Source organism: Ostrea edulis, chromosome 4, assembly GCF_947568905.1.
Source record: "Ostrea edulis chromosome 4, xbOstEdul1.1, whole genome shotgun sequence".
In the NCBI taxonomy this organism is placed as follows: domain Eukaryota; kingdom Metazoa; phylum Mollusca; class Bivalvia; order Ostreida; family Ostreidae; genus Ostrea; species Ostrea edulis.
In genome coordinates this window covers 57595142-57621200 of record NC_079167.1, presented here as the reverse complement: position 1 = coordinate 57621200, position 26059 = coordinate 57595142, and the positions used below count along the sequence as shown (strand labels likewise).

The window sequence follows — 26059 nt, the reverse complement described above, 5'->3', positions numbered from 1 at the left end:
AGTATTATATTATGACAATTATAGTAAATGTAGATTAAGCAGACGAGGAGGAGGACTCTGATTATGACTTTGATTAAATCAAAATCAATTTTCAAAATTTGCATTTTAATTAATATCTTGTAATAGTAAAAATGACATGATACATTACACTTTATCACATTTTATCTTGAGTCACCTGGAGAATAGACAAAACTTTGCATCATTACTTGTCCTGTAGACCAGTAAATTAAAATGCTGGGAACAATGCATGTGATATCAAATATAGGCATCAACAAAAATGATATCATTATGACGTTAAGCTTTATTTGAGACTTTCGATATTATTGTCAAGTACATGAAAGCATATAGTGTCAAATGCCATTAATCTGAAAATTTTGGAAAAAATATGTACATAAATTGGTTCTCGAGATATATCCTGAATCTGATTTATCCAGATTGTTGATATTCGGATAAACGAAGCTTGACAGTAAACAAAGACCTTAGGGACAAGGGGTGAGCAAAATATGTTTCTGCCCTTCAGTATCAGAAAAAACAAGGACTTGGATTAGCATTGTGGTCCATGAGGTTTTTTTTCAGTGCCATTTCAAGAAGCTTTCACATACACTGCGTACATTTGACATACACTGCGTACATTTGACATACACTGCGTACATTTGACATACACTGCGTACATTTGACATACACTGCGTACATTTGATTTGGTTTAATATAGAACACATGTAAAGGTGTTGAAGAAAATGTTTGTGAATGAATGATTAAGTGTAATTTTTGATAGTTTTTGAAAAAATGATGTGATTCAGATTGCATTGAAGTTACTGGTAATTTAATTCAGAGATTGTTTGTTGTTTATTAAGCAGATTCATATCAATTTACATGTAGATAAGAGTGCTGTAGTGGTTATGGTAATTGTATAAATGATGGTAATTGTTGTTTGTTTGAATCAAAGTTTTGTGAATAGCTTTTAATTTTCCACATTTATTCTATGAGAGTTTGATCTTTCTTTCCCCCCCCCCCCCTTCTTTTTTTATAGATATTCAAAATCATAGAAACAAAATTTTTTCAAAAAATTGTAAATAGATCAAGAAAATCAAGTCTTAGAATATTTTCTTAGAAAAATTATTACATTTAAAACTGTATGAGTAAACAGGCCATTTTATACCTCCACAGCGAAGTTGAGGGTTGTGTGGAGTACTATACTGGAATAAGGTTCTCTGTCCATCTTACCATCTGTAAATGGATTGGTTTCCAGGCCTTAAAGGTATATGTGCCGTATAAATTGAATATTATCAAAAGAATATTTTATCAAGCAATATGTTATACACTTTATGCAAATCATACAATTTAACTCGATCAGAATAAAAAGCAATCAGAGTTAATTTCCTTTTTATTTATTATCCTGACAGGATGATAAATCCCATTTTAAAATATTTATCATAATATGACATTGCAAGCTAAATTTAGAAATAAAGAATTATATGAATATGTGAATGTCTGTTGGCAGAACACATTCAGTGATAAGACAGTCAGGCAGGGAATGGGGTAGGGAGAACCCTGACGTGTGAAGGGGAATGAAGATAAAATCATGTTTAACATAAAATCACTTTTAATATGACTAAATATAGTAAATGAAATCCTTTACCTAGGTAATATTTCTAAAAACAATTTTCCTGTGCCATCAATCCTTAGAAAATCACTGTTTTGACCTTACATTGAATAGACAAGAACTTTGTTAACTTAATATCAATCAATAATATGTGGAAATTGTGATATACTATTATTTTATATAGTTTATCATACTGAAGAAATTTTAGTCTGGTTTCCAGCATCAAAAAATACTGTTCAATACGGCACATATACCTTAAGAGTGATTTCTCTTTTCACTAGATGACCCTTATTGATTTTGGGTAAAGGACAGTGATATTGCAAAACAGTTTCAGGGTCTCAAGTGAATTCTGTTTTTACTTGAAATCACTTAACTTCACATACAGAATCGCCATATGTTGAGGAAGACCTCTATTGCCTTCAAGGTCAAAAGTTCAAAGGTCTCTGAGATGGGTAGATGGTGGTCTTTTGCTTTCTCTTTTCACCATCCATAACTGTCAAAGAAGCATAACACATCTTCCACCATCCACAACTTTGGTCTCTGCCCTGTATATTTCAGTTGTATTTGACGAGGTGTATCATTGCAACTAGTTGTAGCTTAGATACATGTATACAAGGTTTTCAAGTATTGTATTTATAAATATAGAGAGCCCTCAGTCTTATATTAAGTCACTTGTGTTAATATGATATTTATTTTACCATGTATTATTCTATTTATCACATACTTATCCCCTTTCCTTTTATTATAATTTTTGACGCATTAATCGTGTATACCTCGGCTTATTGGTGCATGAACAAATTAATTTCATCAAAACAACAATAATACATCACATGGTAATTAAAAATTCAACAGTTACTTTTTGTATACCATTTAGCAAATTTTATGATCATGATGTTTCTGCATCAACATGCTTATGCATCAGAATTTGAGACACTGTAGGTAATTCTTGGCATTTTTAATGCAGGAACTTGGAACTTCATGATCTATTAACATTTCCATGAATACACTTAATTCTGCAAAAATTCCATCACTGTTCAGTTAGCATAAAGTATGCAGGTATTCCACCATGGTTTTGTTCACAACTCATTGCTGTTGGAATAACTGATGCTTTATGTTCTGTAAGTGAGTAAATCAAGAATTTTTCTGGATATCTGGTTTCCAGTTTGATATGCAGTTGTGATGATGCACGTATCGCATTGAACAAAACGCATGTATCACAATAAAGTATGTGATATTTGGTATTTAGTGCATAAACATGTAGGAAACATTACAGAAAACTGGATTCCAATAGTTGGTATATTATAAATCTGTTCAAACTTTTGTAATTTAGTCTTACTGTATTGTAACATGAAAGGTTATTTTCTATTGCATGTGTGTTGATTTGTCAGATTAACGTTTTATACTTTATTGGATGTTTTTCATGTTTCTGGTCTATTCCATATGCTCAATTTGATTGTCAAGTGCAATTAAACTAACTTGTACAACAATATTAAAGTAATTTGTTGTATGTGAGATTCGCTTTATCAGCTTATATGCATCATATCTAATACTCATATATTTTACCTTTACAAAACATTTCTTCTTAATCAATGTACAATCAAATATATTTTCCTATATATACATGTACATCAATGATCAACACTTATTCTCATTTTAATAGACTTCTTAAACTCTACTGATAGTAACCAAATGAACTCTGCTCATTGAGTAGTCTTTGGATGCCAGATCTTCCTTCCAATAGTATTGAAATTCCCATGGGCATAAATTGTGCTCTTTCATTATCATTATTATTTTCCAACATCAGTTAAATGTACACATACTATCAGCCTTCCACACTTTCACACATACAGACGGAAGGGCTTACACAGGCAACCTTTGGTGTAGAGGTTTCACAAGCCGAAGCACATCTTCCGTGATGAGGAACCTTTAAATCTACTATAGACCAATGCATAGAGAGATACCCCGAGGATCGTGCGAGAGTGAAGGGTTGGGGGGGGGGGGGGGGGGGGTGAGCGACCTCTTCCGAGTGATTTTACAGACCGACCAAGGACAGAGTTTGGAAGTAGATGTAGTTGTAGAAAAACGGGGGCAGAAGATACGTGCATGTGAAAAATGGACCGTGTACCTATTCTAGCGACTGTGTATTCAACAACTGATACAACGCACAGGACAACCCGGTGAGACAGAGAAGGTGGTACAGGACTCTAACCACAGCGTCCAAGTGCTGGGAGTAGCCATAGAGAATTGTTCACATCATAACAGAAGCGAACATCAGAGGTCAGGTTGCGACAGAACCAAAGAGGAAAGCTAAGATCAAGTAGCCACTTGTAGTAACAAGGCGGTATGAGAGAAGTTTGATAGTGATGTAGATATCTTTTTTAGTGCATCTTTGACAGGAGGAATCGATTAGAAGATTGAAAGCATCGCGACGATAATGTACAATGTGGGTCTAGACAACTTTGGTAAAAAGGACAAGCAACAACCTAGAGGAAGTGAGCAAGAATTTAAGGGAGGGAGAGAGAGAGAATTTAGACATACAACACAAAGGTTTAGAACATCAGAAAAGGAAGAAATACTTATTCTATCTGAATTACAGGCGAACATCAGAGAAAAGTTCTCGAGAAGGACAGAAAGGAACAGAAAAAGGAATGAACGAGCAAGGGCAAGGGCGCTATTTACGACCAATCCATTCCAATTTACATGAAGGCTTTTAAGCAGGAAAGGGTCGGGAACGTTTAACAAGTGGAAAGGAAGACGTTGAAAAAATCTGAGGGATATGCATAGGGACCCAAGGAGAGACAGAGTTTTACGCGAATGTGAGAAGCTTATTCAACCAGACAAACCAGAACATCTGTTCGATGAGTTAGAACGAAAGCTGCGAGAAGTTAAAGACTTAATTTTAAGTTAACGCCCCCAATTATTATCTGTGACAATAGATCTCAAGTGGATTGACATGCAGAGACTGTGGTCTGCAGCTATCCCAGGAAGGTGTTTTGATAATAACAACCAATAATTACCGCCATTCTTTAGATTTTGAGGAAGCCCAGTATACCAGAGTTTTGAAAGCATTGACCTTTACACAACTGCTATTTTATCGTAATTCAGATTTTAAAAAAATCTCGTGAACAATGCAATTCATCATTGTATTTCTCTCTCTCATCTATATACACGTACAAATGTATTATAAATCACACAATCAGAAATCAAACAATCATTTGCACATTAATTTCGAAAACATGTAACATTGAAATAATTTCTATCAATAATATACAATAGCTTTATATCTACAAAAAGAAATTATTCATTGAGCCAATAAATAAGAGAGGTGAAGATAACGAACAGTGATCAATCTCATAACTTGTATAAGCAATATAAAATAGATAGTTGGACAAACACGGACCCCTGGACACACCAGAGGTGGGATCAGGTGTCTAGGATGAGTAAGCATCCCCTATCGGCCGGTCACACCCGCCGCGAGCCCTATATCTTGATCAGGTAAACGGAGTTATCCGTAGTCAAAATCAGTGTGCCAAGAACGGTCTAGCAATCGGTATGAAACACGTCAGACAGCATTTGACCCAATGATAGGTTGTATTGACAAACTAGATCTTTATAACGACTATAGAATTTGCGAAATGCTGATTTTAATCGAGACTGTTGAAACCCCTGTACCATCAACTTGTTTGTCAGTAACTTGCCTCGATTTAAACTTGTATCGAATCAATTGAAAGATATAAACACCAATGCAGGTGATATTGGAATATTGCTATATAAATATGGGAAGTTGACGATGGAGAAGCTGAAATCATCCCGTTTGTCATACAGTAAAGTTATAAGAGTAAGAAAGAGGAAGGGGTGTAGACTGTGTGTCAGTTACTTTTAGGGATACCACCATTATACAAACACTATATGACCTCAAAGACTCTACAGACGGCCTTGAAACACTTCCTGTGTACATGTCTATCAAACGTATACACAATACCCTGATCTCTTGGTCAAGTAAATAACAATGACCTTAGATAAGCTCCGCCCAGATCCAGTGATCGGCGAAGAAACCATACAGTATATTTTTTTTGTCTTTATAGATAACATCAGGAAGGCTAGAACAACAGCGATACCAGTACTAAACGGAATATCACACAAAGCCTACAAGGATTACCCAAGGTTGATGCCATGGACAGTTAGCTAATACAGTCTACTCCGGATATAATGAACTTCAGGGGACTGACCTGAATTTTTCATTATATCCAAAGTTCAATATAACCAATGCTGAACTACACAAATATTGCTACTGGGGGATTTATTTCAACTTCAATATAACAGATAGTTCAATATAACCGACTTCAATATAAGTGGAGTGGGCTGTAGTTGGCATCAAGCTGAGGGATGCAAAAGAGGAGATTTCGGAGATACTCAAACAGTTTTGTACCACATCAAAGTTTTACATTGAAGGGAAGATCTTTTTACCAATTTTGGCAAAGAGGATGACCACTTATATGTTGTTCAACAGGTACATAGATATCGCTATACACGAAGGAGAAGTGTCAGGTGTTTCAGGATGAGTTCAACATACAAATGTTTGAACACAAATTATCGGAGAGGCGAAAGAGATGAAAGGAGAACTGGCAGTCATATGGTTGGATCTAGATAATGCTTATGGTTCTAAACCTCATACCACAGCGATGTCATGTACCAGGTTAAGATCGAAAAGCTTCTAAGAAATACTTCGACGGACTGTTGGTGAGATTCCATGCTCAGGACTTCACAACATCATGTGGAACATCAGAAGGGTGGGATCGTCACAGGCTGTGCAGTTTCAGTAGTCTTGTTTTCGGTGACCATGAAGATATTGGTGACGTCGGTGGATAAGATGAGTAGAGGTCCGTGGATGAGGGTAGGCTTGAGACAACCCATGTTAGAGCAGTGGCAGACGACACGACAGTCGGTATCAATACCATTAAAGAAGCAAGATGGACATTGGAGGATATTGAGAACATCATCAAATGGAATCGTATGAAGATTAAGTCAACAAAGTCTAGGAATCTACATCGTCATAATGGCCGACTTCCTTTTAAAACGTGAATGAAAATATAAATACCAGCAACATTTGTCTATTCATTTCAAACATTCCCTAGCTGAGTGGCTCAGTAGGTTAGCACGTCGATATCGTCGCAAACCACGTTTCTGAGTCCAAACACGCTCCCTCAAATGGGGATGTGATGATGGGGAGAATCGACGAGAGGCATCCGTGGGTAGCTGATGATGACACGTCGACTGCTGAACTGTAGATCGCGGGTTCGAGTCCTGCAGGAGCTTTAAAAAATCAGATTGCTACCAATTTCGGGAGATCAAATATTGCGCCGTGGAAGTCATCATTTGAACGGAAAATTTAGCAATGGGTTTATTTTATGGAATGTACATACTCAGACGGTAAGTAATGCAGCATTAATAGTGATACATATTTGGTTTTTAACTTATTTGAAGCGAACAACGGTGTCTTCTAATTGCTAGAATCGACCGAAGCTGAAAGTAAATTTCCAGACATGAATTATGAAGGACTGTTCGAGATTCGGTGAAGGCGTCAGTCCAAATATTCAGCCAAACCGAATCTCAACCGAGATTAATGGTGACACAGTACAGTACTGTACATAGTGTCAGACGAGAGGGGAGAATGGAAGAATGTTAACGATGTAGTACCCGAATCAGAGGCTGCAGATATAGTATTGAATGAATTTGTAAGTTTTAAAAAAATATTCAAGACATTTTTTTAATGAAATAAAATCTACAAACTAAGTAGATCAGAATCATCTGTTGTACCTAAATTGATCTGCGATCTTCCCGATCCCGCCTCAGTAGTCGGTCATGGGCGAATCTCGCTCCTAACGTTCAATGTATCATTATCGAAGCATCATTTTGATTAAAAAGTGTAATCTATATCATTGTTTTTATAAATCCCCAACGTATACAGCGAATTTAATTCATTAAAAAGAATTCAAAGGGAAAAGGGGGTTTCTCCCATCTAGAGAATTATGGTACACCGTTCGTGTACAAATTAGTTAAAACAAAAGATAATATATATACATGTATACTATAGATATGTTTCTATTGGGCTACTAGATAGATAATTTATTTCTGATCAGTTCTGGAAAATTGAATTATTTGATTATTCTTTCAAAGTGTAATTGTCAAAAAGTTTTAATAATGTTAAATTTTTTTATATAGGGTGTTGAAAATGCATATTTTAAAAAAAAAATCTTCATTAGAATTTCAGCATGCCATATATTTCATAAACAGTCATTTATTCACAATCAAATTCATATATAACATTTTGCATAAGAAATTCTTTTAGAGTAACAATTTGTTGAGCAAGGCATTAAAAAATAATCCCTGTCTAGACAATTATTGGAGTTCGTTGAAGTTGGCGTATTAGCAGTCTGATGGTAAACCCAATAGTATCTTCTGTTCTATTTTTAAGAATTTACAGTATTGATAGAAATTGACTTCCAATGTTTGCTTTTTAGCTACATCCATTTGGTAACCACAGTGAGAGGGATGAGTCATGCTGTCATCATATGAGGAACCATACCAGGAAGTGCAGATTTCTTCCCCATGGCCACATAGAAGTTGACTGTTAAAACTGGTTTCTGGATAATAACTCGAGTACTTTGTATTCTATTCAAACCATTTGGACATATGGATACTACAAAGAAGGGAAGTTGCCTATCAATTTGAGGGTCAGAAGGTCAAAGATCAAGGTCACAATGCATGGAAATTAGAAAATGCTGATAGGGGACATATGTTTTACACATTCTTTAGTTATAACTGAATTAGTATTGTATATATGCATAGATTATTTATGTTTTCTGACTATACTTACTTACTTATCCTCTTCGTGCCTATCAGCACATAAGGCCTCAACCAGCTGACGCCACAACTGCCTGTCTTTTGCTTTCTTTTCTATCCCCCCCCCCCCCCCCAGGTCTTCCCTATATCTTTCATCTCCTGTTCTACCATCCTTCGCCATGTCTCTTTTGGGCGTCCTCTTTTTCCCTTTCCATCAGGTGTCCATCTCGGAGCAATCATAGTGATATCTTCTCCTCCTTTTCGTAGAATATGCCCAATCCAACGCCACCTTCTTCTTTTAATCTCCATCTTCATGCAGCACTGTTTGGTCTTAAGATATAGATCTTTATTCGATATTTTTTGGGGCCAGTAGATTTTACAGATTTTTCGGAGGCAGGTGTTATGGAATGAGGAGAGTTTTTTCATGTCAGTTTGTATTATTCTCCAGCATTCAGACCCATAGAGTAACACAGATTTCACGTTACTGTTGTATATTTTCAGTTTGGTGTTCATACTGATCGACCCACTTCTCCATATGGATTGCAGTTGGCAAAATGCGTTTTCTGACTATATAATGAAATACATACATGTATATAGAATTTGTAAATATGAATTGAAGAATACACATTTTATAACAAGTCATATATTGTTATTGTTTAGAATATATGCCAATGTAAGTAGGGGGTGGGGACAGAAAATGGTTCAAATCTTTGTTCCAAAGTACACTACCCCACACATTTTTTTTTAAAATTTAACTTAAGCAAAAATATGATTAAAATCTACGTTAGTAATTTCAGAAAAAGTTTGATACAGATATTTTCCTTAGGTTGAATTATTTGATGAAATAGGTCTTCAAATTTGTGTGATATTTTATCCAATTATGTTAATTAATCTTTGATTTTTTGTAAAATTGGTGATATATTTTATGTAAAAGTTATTGTAATAATCAATGATGCTTAATTTTCATAAAATAAAGAAATTCAAGATTATTCTGTCCTTAATATTTGTTTGATAGTGTGTTTCTTGTGAAAATTGGTGATTTTCATGAAAAATTTAGTTTCAGCAAAGGGGCAACTTTGAGGGGCTGTAATTCTTTAAAGTCCGCACTAACATACTCTTTTTTTTATGTTTTAAATGTCTTTCTGATAAAGATGTATCAGTTAAAATGGTTTATCCAAAACGTTTGATACTTCTGAAAAAAATTCAAACCAGGAGAGTACATCATTAAAAGAAAAGGAATTTATTCTGAGATCACTAGTTCCGTTTGTTAACACTAACCTGTTCCTGTGTGCACAGGATTTTCAAACCGTAATGTGGCTGACGAAAAGATAAACAAATACTACAAGAAAACGGGCACAAATGCACAGCATGTAATAAGTAAAAATAGGTCAAGGGAGGAAAATAACTGTTATACAGTTTGACTTCTCAAAAGTACATAAAAAAAACTCATGTAGCAACTGTCATATATTTCGGCAAAGCTAAACACTCGAATTATCAATAAAAGGCAAACGAACAGATGAAATCTATTAAAGATGCTGCAGCCATGTCAGAAAAAGACAGTAAGCTAAGTAATGCCGTATGTGAAACGGTTGTTATGTGATATGATAGATTGATTGAATATAGAGGAACTCTCTAGAATGAAAGGCGAAGATAACGAACAGTGATCAATCTCATAACTCCTATAAGCAATACAAAATAGACAGTTGGGCAAACACGGACCGCTGGACACACCAGGGGTGGGATCGGGTGTCTAGGAGGAGTAAGCATCCCCTGTCGACCGGTCACACCCACCGTGAGCCCTATATCCTGATCAGGTAAAAGGAGTTATATTTCACTCATATGGAGATGTGATATGAATGCGCCTACGAAAATATTGTACTGTTCATCATTCCACATAGGAACATGGTTTATTGATTAAAAAACGACTCATATAAATGTCAGTAATGCTCAACTGCGGAAGTTATTTATATCTTGGTTAACGAAACATTATAAACGATGACCTTATATTTAAAAATAACACGCCAATCTTTTATTGGAAACCGGTGTTTTCCCTATAGATTTTTGAGACGGCCGTTTCATCAGCAAAAGCGCTATACCTCTTTGGTATGAAGCAAGGGGGGCATAAACTGTAAATTTCAGGATTCCTGCACCTCTGGGGCCTTAGGGGCGGGGCAAAACTGCCCCAAATTGACTAATTTTTTAAAAATCTTCTCCTCTAGAACCGCATGTTAAAGAAAAACTAAATGCAAAGTGATGTAGAGCAGGAAGGTCTTTAACAAAATTGTAAATTTCATGATCCTCGGGTTAAGGGTTTTGACCCCAGGGTGGGGGCCAAACTTAGTATATAGTGTTTGTGTAAAACACTTAAATAACATCTTCTTTAGTGCTACTGACACTAAATTGAAATAAATGGATATCTAGAAAGAGTAGGTAATCCTTTGACGTCTTTACCAAAATTGTAAATTTCATGATCCTCGGGTTAGGGGTTTTGACCCCAGAGTGGGACCAAACTCAGTATATAATGTTTAAGTGTAAAACATTTAATTGGCATCTTTTTTTAGTGCTAGTGATATTAAATTGAAACTAAATGGATATTTAGAAGGAGTAGGTAGTCCTTTACTAAAATTTAAATTGTAAATTACATGATCAGGGTTTGATTTCAGGGTGGTGTCAAAATTATATCAATGATTTGAATGACTTGTTTAAGTTTGCTGATACTGTATACAATCTAAATGCATACGTTGGAAAAGCGGAAAAGGATGTACAAAAAATAGTGAATTTCACAACCCAGGGTTTTGACTCTAGGATGGGTCCAGATGAGTCATATCTTTTTAATGTTAATACACGTATCATATTACGTAAAGCCTTTCATCAGTGTATGCACTTTTGAGGACATTGAAGTTTTAAGAACACATCTTGTTATATACTGTTGCTGAACATTAGAATTTAGCTTAGATATTGAGAACAGGAATTTTTTTCTCCAGATTTCATAACCCTTAGTGATACTTTTAACTAGTACTCAGGTGACCGATAAGGCCTGTGGGCCTCTTGTTTAGAATCCATATTTTATTTACACCACTTCTGGCATATGTAGTCGCACAGTACGTTTTAAGTTTCTCATTCACAGCTGTTAATATTTTTGTGAGGAGCAAAGAGTACATAAAATTTAGAAATTAATTTGATAAAAGCTTTAAAATAACTAAATCAAGCTACTTCTCTCTCTCTCTCTCTCTCTCTCTCTCTCTCTCTCTCTCTCTCTGTATATATATATATATATATATATATATATATATATATTATAAAGCTGTAGCGTTTGATCTTAAAGCTATATAGCTAAATATAAAGAACGTACTGGATCTTATAAATTACATACAATGACATGCAATATAATGTATGTGATTGATTGATTTTTTATTGCTTAAAGCTGACATGAATTAATAAATATAGTATAATTCTATATGTCCGCCATATTTCTTTGCTAATCCGCCATATTAGTTGGATATTCTATTGTTATATGTATCAGGGTTCGCATGGTATATAAGGGGACGAGTTTTGCTACGCTTCATTTCACATCAGTGTCTTCGATTTACCTGTGCGGGTAGCTTCGACAGGTAACACGTACATCTCCGATACTAATTTATAGGACATCAAGAAGAAATGAAATCACGTTTTGAAACACCATGCAGTGCTCAAAATTACAATAAACATATCGTACAGTAGTAAATCATTCTAAAAGCTTTGGATAAATAAATATAGAATGCCTTTTCTTTACGTGAATGTGCGTACATTTGCAATAAATATGTCAAAACTATACAAAAACGCGGAGAAATATTTCATCTATTATCTAGATCTATTGATGAAACGGAATAAGCAAAGGGTATAAAATCTATACCATTCACACTTACTTCAAGCAAAATGCAAATACATAAATGCTACTGTACGTATAAAGAAGACATGGTCATGTACGCTCGTCATGAAAAAGCATCGAATGCGGATGACTATTTACCTGGGTCTACTCGTAATATCTGTAAAGGACCGAGGATGTACAAATGTACGTGTACACTTGTCGAAAATACTCAAAGTAGTAGTAAAACTCCCTTTATTAGCATAATCCATGAAACAAAACGATACACTCCATTTGTATTCCAACAGTAAACAACATTGTCCATTGTACAGACTGCGACACACTTAGCCCGTGCCGATCAGCTATCTTCAATCAGGGGAAGTATCAGAGTAGAATAGTTACCCTGTATTGTGCATGAATCCTTATACTGTATGATTTACTTGTCAGAGTATTGCAGATTTATAAATCAGGATATCATTTAGGCACATAAATCCTTTGTGCAAAGATAATTTGCATATACAACACTGCATGAGTGTATGGAGAGAGAGAGAGAGAGAGAGAGAGAGAGAGAGATTCAAACGATGATCTTGTAATAATCGCGCTCTTATTAAGACAAATGATATCGTTAATTCAATATAAGAGAACAGTAACTCAATATTGCTCTCATTAATTGATAATACAGATTTATTTGATTCATTTAAAGCACGCAATAATTAAAAATTAAACATATCTTTAAATAATGTTATTTTCAATTACTTCATTTTATGCTAATTCGGCGCTCAATAGATCTTATATATCTATGCCATTTTGCTTTATTACATTCTGCGTTGAACTCGACGCAAATTGTAGTAATGCAAAATGTAATAATTGAGAGTTTATCATATGCGTAGTTATCAAGCACATAGAATTGTTTTTTTATTTAAACATATTTTATTGAGAAGCTCAACAGGATTGGGCAACAGGCATAGCCTATGTAGGCCCTCTCCCAAATACAAAGGTCAAGTACAAAGTACTTAGAATCAAGGGGAGGGGACAAGAGTGTCTGTCCCCCACTTTTGATAACAATATCCAATTTTTTTTCTAATGTTTTCCGCCACACTCAACAATTTTTCAGTTATCTGGTGGCACCCAGTTTTTGTTGGTGGAAGAGAGAAACCAGATACAATGTACCTGGGAAGAGACCACCGACCTTCCGAAAGTAAACTGGGAAACTTTCTCACCAACCGGCGCGAGCGGGTTTCGAACCCGCGCCGACAGAAGTGAGAGGCCGTTATTTTGTAATGCAAGTAAAAAATATATTGGGTGACAACCCAAACCCCAACCCCCCCAAACTTGACCCCAGCTTGAAAGTTCTGATATAATAGTAGAAGACACACACCACCACCAATTAAGAAAATGAAGATATTATGAGGCACTCATAGTAGAGGACTCTAACCACCCTATCCCACCCCCAACGATGGAAGAAAATGAAGTGTAGGGGGAAATTATTGAGGCAGTCAAAGTAAAAGACTCTTTTAACCCTTCACCCCCACTTTAGGACTTTGAACATCGGATAAAACATCTTGGTTTGTTTGGGTTTTTTGTTTTATTTTATTGCTGTTTTCGTTCATCTTTTTTAATTATTATTTTGAATGGCAAGAAATTTTGAAGAATCCAATTTTCCATTTTTTTCATCCTGTTGTACCCCCCCCCCCCCCCCCCATGAAAAATGACGATACATGTCTGGTTATTACATGTACATTTTACTTTTCAACACATACATGCATACTAATTGTATGGTGTAGAATTGCACCCTTTACCAAGTTTTCCTTCATTTACAGTGTAAGGAATGGTAAACCAAAATCACAAAACATAATGCATAAAGGCCAAGATAGTTTTAAGCGTAGGAACTTCATTCACGAATACATAAATACATGTATTCAGAAAAATCGCATGCATGCATTGCAGGACTATAGCATGTGTGTTTTAACGTTTCTGTAACATGCCATAATGATTATTTTCATTTCGTAGATCTGGCGCAATGGATATATTCTGAAAATAGACATACCGCTGTACGTCGAAATTTCATATCCAAATGTATTCGATAAGATGTTAGTATTCATAAATCAGTAAAATTCGTGTTGAGGTTTTATTTGATATGATACAGTGTCAATCTACTGTAATGCATTAGTAGGATATGCAAAAGGCAAGAGTATAAACATTTTCTAGTATCGATATCTATATGATCACGAAAAAACATCATATAATTTGTATCCGGATTCATATGCCGATTTAGATATCAATAAAAACAAAGCTGCATAGTTTGGGGGAGGGGGTTCTAATGAGTCTGATGAAATTAAAGGAAGGAACCCCACATCTGCATTCAAACTAGATGTACTTCAAAATGAATTCATTTCTGCTCTGACTGAAAGCATGATTCTAAATTCGGGAACGAATCTTGCATACAAAATAATTAATAGGGGAACACATAAATTCGAGCTCCTTTGGAATTTAATGAAATGCAAATATGCTCCTTTCTTTCAACACGAATTGATATGTTGTTTCAGGCACGTATACAGGGGGTTGGGGTGGGCAGGGAGGCTGGGCTGGTCTGCTCTCCCCACTTTTTTGACAATTTACTTTTTCCCGTTATTCTAACATACAAAGTCAGTATTTTCTACATGCAGTTTAAACTGGTATATATATATTTTTTGAATTTGTAATGAATTCAATTATAAGCATCAACTCCTGTAAGTTTTTAATATATTGTCAATAACAAATTTTTAAATAGCTGGAATTTTTTAATGCTTGTAAGCTTACCATTATATCAGTGATCAATTTTCTTTCCTTCTGTGAAATGATATTGTACATCGAAGTAGGACAGTCTCTCTCTCTCTCTCTCTCTCTCTCTCTCTCTCCTGTTCAATCAATGAATATGGACATACAGAGACCGTAAATAATTATGTGGTTCCTAATGAAACAATAAAACTATATTTTCGTTTATACATTTCCTTTTATATGTGTCTTTGTGTAATCAACTGTTTATTATGGATTGCAAATGTAATACCCGCATTTTTAAACAGATGTATATTTTCGATCATTATTCCCTTATTTGTATATCCAAATTTGTATATGATCATCGATAAATTTTGAATTGAGCACGCAATATATCCAACCAGATGCTCAATGTATATGATTAGATTCCCGGTTTCTATCAACTGCAAAACCTCGACCAGACAAGCATTCAATGCAGGAAAAATTTTCGACTCTGACATCTCCCCTGATTGAAGACACCCTATTTGGCACGGGTGAAGTGTGTCGCAGTCTGTATAATGGAATGACAACGTGTTGTAAAGTTCTAACGAGATACAAATGGAGTTTATCATTTTGTTTTGTGGATTTATCAGAATAAAGAGAATCTAATATTTTCGGTAAGTGCACATCTCCGATACCTGTTGAATAGACGTCCGTATTTGATACGGTGTTTTTTGTGGCGAATATGCCATGTGCATTACATATTATGCATATGGCATGGACCTGTATTTTGCAAGAATTGATATAAATAATATATTTTATGCTCTTTGCTTATTCCATTCTATCAGTATGTAATTGGCAAATGATTTCTTCACATTTATTTCATAAGAAACTGCAAATACTTGCTTGCACTTGCAAGTATGCAAGAAAAATTTTTTGTGCATTTTTTTTCTAAATTATCTAATCTTTCGGAATGTTGCATTGGTATACAATAAATATTTTGTAATTTTGAGCAAAGCATAATGTTTTAAAATGTGATTTTATTTGTTTCGCATTTCCCTATATATTACTATCGGAGATGTGCACTGGTCGAGTCCACCTAGAAAAATCACTCAGGTGTGACAATCACATTTGGGGTATATACGGGTAGAGTAAATTAGGCTACCTGAGAGAAATATGGCGGATAAGATGAAAAAGGTGTACGTATTTATTAATTCATGTCAGCTTTAACGTCTGTCCCGAGAATATTTCACTCATATGGAGACGTCACCATTGCCGGTGAAGGGCTGCAAAAATATACATATTGAGTAGGAAAGGATCTTTATCGTACCACACCTTCTGTGACACGGGACCTCGGTTTTCGCGGTCTCATTCGAAGGACAGCCCCCATTTAGTCGCCTCTTACGACAAGCAAGGAATACTGAGGACCTATTCTGGATCCTCGCGGGACTGTTCATGTATACGAGGGCTGTTCGATATGCAATGTGTATTATACCACAGCGCGATAACGTTTTTCACGATTTCGTGGATGATGATACTCTTCAATAGTTCTATTCAATACCTTTCCAATTTCAATAGAGGCAATCGTTGACCACTGTTGTAAAAATTGTTGGGAAACGGGTTGAGAATATTGAAGAAATTAGAGCTGATATAAAAGTTCACACAAAACTCGGTCATTCGGTAATGCAGATTTTTACTGAATTGGGGGAAGTTTATGGGTCTGATAAGGTATCTTATGAGACAGTTCGTAGGCGGAGAAAGAAATTTCTGTCCGTCAAAGATGCAGCAAAATCTGACAAGCCTTTGACTGTAACAGGCAAGGCAAATGTCTCAAAAGTCAGGGAAATAATTGAAAGTGATGACAGATACACGATTCGTGATATTGCCAAAGCTGTTGGCATATCGCTATCGTGGGTGTATTTCATTTTGAAAGTACGAAAGATTTCTGCCAGATGGATACCGCATATATTGACAGATGACCAAAAACGGGTACGGGTACAAATCGCTAAGCAAAGCAATTGCTCAAAATGTTTCCCAAATTCAATCAAAGACAATTTGTAAACATTGTTACTGGTGACTAAACATGGGTTCACTATTTCGAACCAGTAAGAAAAATTGGAAACAATATATGGCTAACTAAACACAGTAGAAGGCCTGTAGTTGCCAAAAGAACCATAAGCACAAAGAAGGTTCTTTATTGCATATTCTTCTCACGTGATGGAATAGCCGTAAAAATTCCGGTGTCGAGGTCCTTATCATAAAAGTGTTACAGGTCGGTATTACCGAGATGTTATAGTAAAATCCCGACAAGCCCTTAGCTCAGCCATCAGTCAGTGCCTCAGAGGTCTACCTAAATCAGCGTACCGTTACGCATTTCAGAAATGGATTCAGTGATTGAAATTGTGTATTTCAAACCGCGGAGGTTACTTTGAAGGGATGTGTGTTTAGAGTTTTCACTTGTATGGAATCTACAAAACATTACATACCATTTTTTGTATTTCATGAGTGAATAAATAGATTAAAAGTAATAAATGAAATAAAATTAATCCGGAACAAACGCAGTACAAATTGACAATTATAATGTTTGTTAAGGTGGTATGGGACAGTTTTTTTTTATATATAGTTTTGTGGGTAGGGGGTATACATCAAAGTTAGATTTTGACAGATTAATGAAAAATCATATTTCCCTTTTATGGCAATACTTGTATTTCATATTGGTGTAGATAACAAATTACATGTAATCTATAGATACTGGTGCTGGTGCACAAAACATTCTCTGAGCGGGTGCCCTTTTCTCGCTTAGATTTTCTCTGATTTGAGCTAATCCGCACCACCCCCACATTATCACAGTACCAAGCGAGGGGATTTATACACTTTGCACAATCAAGAACTCTGTCTGCCCTTCTTAAAAATCTGCCTTTCATATGGGGCCATTTACCTTCCCTCTCAGCTACAGACCTTTTGCTGGACCATGCCATTCTCTCACCAAAGGGTGCGTTACGCAAGCTTCACTTACATTATAGTGCGAATAGCGCTCGGAACTCTGGGTAGAGAATGGGACCATGCATGTTTTAACCAGAATTTCTTCAGCAACTGACCAGGTGTCTTAGTTTCGTATTTGCACTCATCTATATGCTAGTCATCATGGTGACACCTACATGTTGCATAAACATTTTCATTAAACACTCAGCTACATTTCACATGTATCCTAAAAATATTGTATACATTTTGACAGATGTAATATCACTTCAAATATGGGGTATTTCCATTTTTTAAGAAAGTTGACCTGGCCTATAGTGCGAAACTGTTGGGCCTACAGTGCGAAACTATTGTCTCCTGCTACCTAATACGCTTGATTTATTTCTAGAGATTATACAACTCGAAGGCTAATATCAACAATAATTTCAATCCCCAATTAAGTATGTATTACATTAATTTGAAAATGGATTCACATAAATCCCGCGAAAATGAAAACATTAATTCTCCAGAAACGCATGTACAGTTTGAAAACCCGTATCAGAACAGACCGTGCTCGTGCTCGGCTTGTAATTACATTGACATCACAATGCCAGTTTAACAAATTACATTCAAGCAAGTGGCCATGACGATACGTGAGGGTAATACTACAATTCAAACATGTAAACAAATGATGTAGACTTCCGATCGTGCGACTTTATTCAGAATGGATATACGTAATTACAGACAAAGAAATTGCAGCAGTTTGATCCAGTCATTAGGTAGTTCAACATGTGTAAATTCAGAATTACTCCTGCATACGGGTGTAAAGTGTGGCCAACACACTTTAGAAGATGACAGAATAAAGAACGACTACAGAAGATGGCGGGAAGAGAACAGAACGACAGTTTACCTACATTGCATTGTATGTACATGTATCGTTGTTACTATGGGACTACTATAAGTAGATTATTTATAGAATTATGAGATTGGTCTTTCTCGTTATATTTTTCATTAATAACGATGGATTTGAACTTTCTTTATTCTAATCAAAAATAAAAATACAGTCGGTACATCTGGATATAAACAACATGTACTGATTGGGTTAGAGTGAATATATTGGTAATGTACTAAAAAAAAAAACCAATTACAATTTCGCTATTTCCGCAATTAAAACTAGGTATCTCTTTTTCAAATTCAATTAAAAATTATTTTACTTGAGTTGCAAATCTATTGACTTCATAATTTTCCTGTTTAGCTCACCTGAGCTGAAAGCTCAAGTAAGTTATTCTGATCGCCTGTTGTCCGTCGACTGTCCGTCTGTAAACTTTTTACATTTTCGACTTCTTCTCCAGAACTGCTGGGCCAATTTCAACCAAACTTGGCAAAAAGCATCCTTGGGTGATGGGCTTTCAAGTTTGTTCAAATGAAGAGTCAGGCCTCCTTCAAAGGGGAGATCATCACAAAAATGTAAAAATAGGATGGGGTCATTTAATTGATTGATTGAATGTTGTTTAACGCCCCTCTCGAGAATATTTCACTCGTATGAAGACGTCACTACTGCCAGTGAAGGGCTGCAAAATTTTGGCCTATGCTTGGCGCTGACGGCCTTTGAGCAGGGAGGGAATCTTTATCGTGCCACACCCGCTGTGACACGGGACCTCAGTTTTTTGGTCTCATCCGAAGGACCGCCCCTTTTAGTCGCCTTCTAGGACAAGCAAGGGGTACTGAGGACCCATTCTAACCAGGATCCCCACGGGATTGGGATCATTTAAAAATATTCTCAAGAACCACTGGGCCAGAAGAGCTGAAATTTATATGAAAACTTCCTGACATAGTGCAAATTAAAGTTTGTTAAATTCATGGCTCCCGGAGGTTTGATGGGGCCACAATAGAGAATCGTTTTACATGCAAATGTATAGGGAATTTTTCTTCTCAAGAACCACTGGGCCAGGAAAGTAGAGATTTACATGAAAGCTTCCTGACATAATGCTAATTTAAGTTCGTTAAAATCATGACTCCCGGTAGTAGGATGGGGCTACAATACTGGATCAAAGTTTTACATACAAATATATAGGGAAAATCATTAAAAATCTCCGGGCCAGAAAAGTACAAATTTACATTTCTGACATAGTGTGGATTCAAGTTTGTTAAAAGCATGGCCTCCAGGGGTAGGATGGGACCACAATAGGGGATCAAAGTTTTACATACAAATATATAAGGAAAATCTTTAAAAATCTTCTTCTCAAGAACCACTGAGCCAGAAAAGAACAATTGGGCCAGGAAATTACAAATTTACACGACACTTTTCTAACACAGTGCTGGTTTAAGTTTGTTAAAATCATGGCCTCCGGAAGTAGGATGGGGCCACAATAGGGGATCAAAGTTTTACATACAAATATATGGGGAATAGGGAACATCTTTAAAAAAAATTCTTCTCAAGAACCACTGGGCCAGGAAAATTAAAATTTACATGACAGATTTCTGACATAGTTTAGATTTAAGTTTGTTAAAATCATGATCCCGGGGGTAGGATGGGGCCACAATAGGGGATCAAAGTTTTACATACAAATATATGGGGAATAGGGAACATCTTTAAAAAAAAATTCTTCTCAAGAACCACTGGGCCAGGAAAATTAAAATTTACATGACAGATTGCTGACATAGTTTAGATTTAAGTTTGTTAAAATCATGATCCCGGGGGTAGGATGGGGCCACAATAGGGGATCAAATTTTTACATATACATGTATATAGGGAAAATCTTTAAAAATATTCTCAAGAAGCACTGGGTCAGGAATGTACAAATTTTCATGTAATGCAGAATCAAGTTTATTAAAATCATGGCCTCCGGGGGTAGGGTGGGACCACAATAGGGGATCAAAGTTTTACATACAAATATATAGAGAAAATCTTTAAAAATCTCCTTTTCAAGAACCATTGGGCCAGAGAAGTTTACATTTACATGAAAGCTTCCTGTCATAGTTCAGTTTCAAGTTTGTAAAAATGATGGCACCCGGGGGTAGGTTTTGGCCACAATAGAGATCAAAGTTTTACATGCGAATATATTGAGGAAATCTTTAAATATGGGCCAAGGTGACTCAGGTGAGCGATGTGGCCTATGAACCTCTTGTTACAGTTTTGTTAACTCTCCCAAGCCGAAGTTTCAAGTGGGTTTTTTGTATCAAGTTTTATCATTTAAGGCTTTATGTTGTTTCTCTGTTGTTTTAAGTCTGTTGTTCTTTATGTTGTTTCTCTGTTGTTTTAAGTCTGTCGTTCTTTGTGTTGTCTCTCTGTTGTTTTAAGTCTGTCGTTCTTTATGTTGTGTCTCTGTTGTTTTAAGTCTGTCGTTCTTTATGTTGTCTCTCTGTTGTTTTAAGTCTGTTGTTCTTTATGTTGTTTCTCTGTTGTTTTAAGTCTTTATGTTGTCTCTCTGTTGTTTTAAGTCTGTCGTTCTTTGTGTTGTCTCTCTGTTGTTTTAAGTCTGTCGTTCTTTATGTTGTCTCTCTGTTGTTTTAAGTCTGTCGTTCTTTATGTTGTGTCTCTGTTGTTTTAAGTCTGTTGTTCTTTATGTTGTTTCTCTGTTGTTTTAAGTCTTTATGTTGTTTCTCTGTTGTTTTAAGTCTGTCGTTCTTTATGTTCTTTCTCTGTTGTTTTAAGACTTTATGTTGTTTCTCTGTTGTTTTAAGTCTTTATGTTGTTTCTCTGTTGTTTTAAGTCTGTCGTTCTTTATGTTGTTTCTCTGTTGTTTTAAGTCTTTATTTTGTTTCTCTGTTGTTTGTAGTCCCTTTTAAGAATATTTCACTCGTGTTGAGACGTACATTATTACGTCACCAGCTGTAGGCGAAGTGTCAAAAAGTAGATATATGCAAGGCCATCACTCGGGGCCGTGGCAGTGAGGGTTCTTTATTATACCGACGACTGCCGTGACTTTAGAAGATCTAATTTGAAATACCCATGACTCTCGTTTCTAGATGCCGAGCGTTTGACGAATAAGCAGTCACCATCTATTTTTACGTCACATACTTGGTGAGTCCAAAGTGTAAACAGGACTGAACATCCCGGTCACAAATCGAATGCTCTAACCATTGAGCCACCGTGCTCGGTTTCCGTCTGTCTGTAGTTCGTATAATGACTATAGTCTCCTCTCTGTGAAGTGTATACTTGTCACATTCTAATCCAGAACCACAAATCTCATGTATCCTTGAGAATAGGGGATTCAATTGAGTTTTTAAAATAGTTCAGACTCATTTCGAGGGAAAATAACGAAACAGTGAAGAAAGGGTGGGTATACAAAAATTCTAACGTAGAACCACTGAACAAGTTAAGCTGAAACTTATATGAAATCTTTCTCACATCATCAAGTTTTTTTCTTTTCAAAGTATGGGTCCCAGGAACATGGCTTGGCTACAATAGGGATCCAAAGTTTTACTATGAGAATGTATAGGAATTGTCTTCTAAAATCTTAAAATTTATTGAATCACTATGCAAACATCCTCATGAAGTGTAGATTTAAGCTTGATCACATCATGACTCGCGGAGTCAGGGTGGGTCCACCACAACGGTTAAACGTGTCACATTTGAATCTTTAGTAATATTCTTAAAAAATATCTTTCTCGGAATTCACCAGGTAGTGTAGCCGAAATTGGATCAGGCATGCGCCAGACTAGACATGGGTTTGCATTGGCATGGGAATAAATTGGCGAGAGATGACACCAGTCGCAAAAGAACAGACCATACTTTTGAACAACGAAGGAAGAAAAAATTGAGATAGCAGAATTAACTGGATATAATTCATCTAAATACTCAGGATCCATCCTAATTCCCTTCACAAAATGTGTATTTTCCTTTACAGCAAATAAAATGGCGGAGACGAAGCGGAAACAGAAAAGAGGCAAGTGATATCTATGTAATTTTCGAAACAATATTTATTAAGATTGATACACGAATGTTACGTTTCGGTGCGCCTATTCCTTCTTTCGAATAGGGAAAATTCTGTTAAAGTGATTAACTAGAAGACAAAAAAAAAGCTATCGAAGAAAAATTGTAGGCATGTCGATGCTGTTAGCCAGATACACGCAGCTAAGATTCGTTATCAATTTACCATATTGCATTTATAAAGGTTTATACAATACATGATTGTATGCATACAGATTGTCGTATATCATAACAGAACAATTTGCATTTGCATCAAATTGAAACAAACGTTTGCGACTCTATAGGTTTAAAATTATTTTGCAACTTCGATCTTTCAATAAAGTGTGAAAGTGAAGTAAGTATTCGCAATCAATTTACACTTTTCATGATGAAAATCGATTTACAGCCAGTATACTGTTATTAAATACTAGGTTCTATATATACACTTCTTATCCAGTTTGTAAAAGTTGGATAAAAGAAAGTTTACAATATTTTTCATCCTTAGATCCAAGATTTTTGAAGTTTGGGCAAAGGAACATTTTTTTTGCTTGTCATGAATGTTAGATCACAGGTGCTTATGGACAGGACTTTTGGTACCCCCTCCCCCTCTTGCATTTTTGAAAGTTCAATCCCATGGGTAATTCGGGTGTATTTTTTGACAAAATATACAAATTCAGAGTTTTTATATATCACCAATCATAACATCTTTGCTACGTAAGGGTGACGATGCACCTTTGGCTATAGTGAAGATGCGATCATAATAGATAATATTAGATCTATTATGATCTGTGATGTGACATTTTAAAAAACCCGGTTTGTATTCCATTGAAATATAACCACCCTGAAGTTACACATGTATATATTTAATTAAAATTACACCCAAAACACTCAAGGAGTTGAACATTTAAAAATACAAGAAGGGGGTGGTGGTACCGGAAGTCCTGTCCACTAGTACCGGTGTATTAGACAATTGTAAAATCAACTCCTCCTTCGGCTGTCCCCCTTTTTTGAAAAACGATGCTATGTGCCTGTACATTGTCCAGAAGTTTGTTGCTGGCAAAATAGTGAAAGATGTAAATATCATTACACTGTATAATGAATATGTTATATCAATCACCGGTAATTACGTACATGTAAATAAAAGGATATCAAACGAATCCGAACGATTTTCGATATAAATCAAGATTTTCGCATATAAATCAAGAATTGTATAATATTGCAACATTCGCCATAATTGCTTGTGTTCTATATATTGAGTTATATGTTGTTGTTATATTTTGTATAGAAGAAAGGTTCATGTTTCTTTCTGCAGAGTGCTTTATTGTGTATTTAGAATACAATGAATTACGGGCGTCCAGCAATCATGGCTGGCTGTCAGGCATCATGTCGCAGTGTTTTGTGTTGTAATGGTAGTAATTAAAGCTGATACCATGTTTATTCCATACAACGCCTTTACATGATAAATTTATTTCATTTTAAAAACATTTATAACGTTAAATTTAGATTAAATATGCCTTGAAGTAGATTGTATAATGCGTATCAGATTGTTGGTAATGCAATCAAATACATGAGTACGTTGTATTGAACAATATAATTATGTACATCGTACAAAGGAACATCGCCGTAACAGTGGTTATAAACGTTCGAATAATCAAATATTATTTGACTAAGGCTATCAAATAATCGACTAAGAAATTTACTCATTTTGACATCTCTAATATAAGTGTATGTGTGTGTGTTGGTTCGTTGAGTGAAACTGTCTAATGATTCGTTACCTTATTTCAACAGTTCACCAACGTTAATGTCAGCAATCATTACTTTACTTTATTGTCCTGTATTCGTTCAGCTGAAATATTGGGTCCGTTTTCTGTCATTCGCCGTGAAAGCTTTCCTCTGTTCAGACATACATGTATATAGTTTTATAGTAATTTACTGGTAATATTGTTGAATATAGGCATAAAAAAATACCCAGGGGATTATGTACTATTTCATAATTCAATATCTTTACAGCTATAGACAATCTGAGTCTAAAGAACGAATTTATGCATGGAACCGCCATCCTCATGTGACGTCATAGACTTTTGCAAAATCTTTATTTGATTGAATTTTGCACATGATAGAAACCTATATTTTAGAGGAATTTTATTCACTGGATAAAATAAGAAAATGGTAAACTATTGAAACTGAGAAAGGTTATAGTTTTCATAAAGAATTAATTATGTATAATAAAAAAATGTTGTCAAAGGCAATACATCCTATGTTTGTATTTTGTCTACTACATGTCTATCATATAATTATTTCAATGATATCCACAATCCACAATCAATTTATACATATTTATAAAGTAGCAGTTTTTTTAAACTGTTGAAAAAAACCCCAACATTTTAAGGTTTTCATGTATTTTTATTATTCTGTTTAATGAAAATATGTGCTTTTCTGATGTTGACATATCCCTCTGTTTATGTATGTCTGACATGTTTAAAAAGTGACAATATGCACATTTTCTTTGGTTATTGATTAAACTAATCTATATTAAGTGGAAATTAACCACTATAAACAACTGATATTGATAAGTCACACGAGGGTGAAGCTGCCTTAAACATTCATAAGATACAACTGATCTACGTTTGAGTCCCTGAAATGCTTGGGAATTTAATGTACTATCCTTACTTTGATAAAATTTTATGGGTGAAGTTCTAAGGCAAGTATACTTAATATGTTTCTACTTTTAAGAGCTAATGTCTACGAGAAACCCATTCAAATGTGGCAGATGCAAGGTTGTCGGATCAACAACATATTTTGGGTGTAGTAATGTGCATCAATATTGAATACTTTGGCATATTTTTCTCCGGACAATTGACAATATAACAAGAAAAATTTAGCACAACACCAAAATACGGGTTCCATGCAATGTCTTTATGGACACTAATGATGTCAAGCATGATTCTCATAAGTGGTTTACATGGAAATGTTTTTAAAAATCAATTATTTTCTACAGGCCCAAAACGGGCTTAGCCCCTGTGTTCTTTTCATATGTCTTCAACCCGTGAGGATCCGGGGGGTAGAATAGGTCCTCAGGACCCCTTGTTTGTCGTAAAAGGCGACTAAATAGGGCGGTCCTTCGAATGAGACCGCAAAAACCGAGATCCCGTGTTACAGCAGGTGT

At 35.5% G+C, this 26059-nt stretch overlaps 1 protein-coding gene and 2 long non-coding RNA genes across 4 annotated transcripts in view; 2 read left to right on the top strand and 1 right to left on the bottom strand.

Moving 5' to 3' along the window:
- LOC125669839 (erlin-2-B-like) overlaps nucleotides 1–3092 on the top strand; it is a 21063-nt gene extending 17971 nt beyond the window's left edge. For both annotated transcript variants that reach the window (XM_048904656.2, XM_048904658.2), the window contains exon 12: nucleotides 1–3092. This exon is cut by the window's left edge and continues 3322 nt beyond it. The gene's annotated coding sequence lies outside the window, so the exon portion shown is untranslated.
- Nucleotides 3093–5573: 2481 nt separating this feature from the next.
- Nucleotides 5574–9433, top strand: LOC130054218 (uncharacterized). The gene is made up of 2 exons (XR_008802500.1): nucleotides 5574–7033; nucleotides 8125–9433. It is a non-coding gene; the product is annotated as an uncharacterized LOC130054218 (long non-coding RNA).
- On the bottom strand, nucleotides 8165–15887 carry LOC125671989 (uncharacterized). The gene is made up of 3 exons (XR_007368801.2): nucleotides 12453–15887; nucleotides 8481–9013; nucleotides 8165–8303 (listed from the first exon to the last, which is right to left on the bottom strand). It is a non-coding gene; the product is annotated as an uncharacterized LOC125671989 (long non-coding RNA).
- Nucleotides 15888–26059: the final 10172 nt, after the last annotated feature.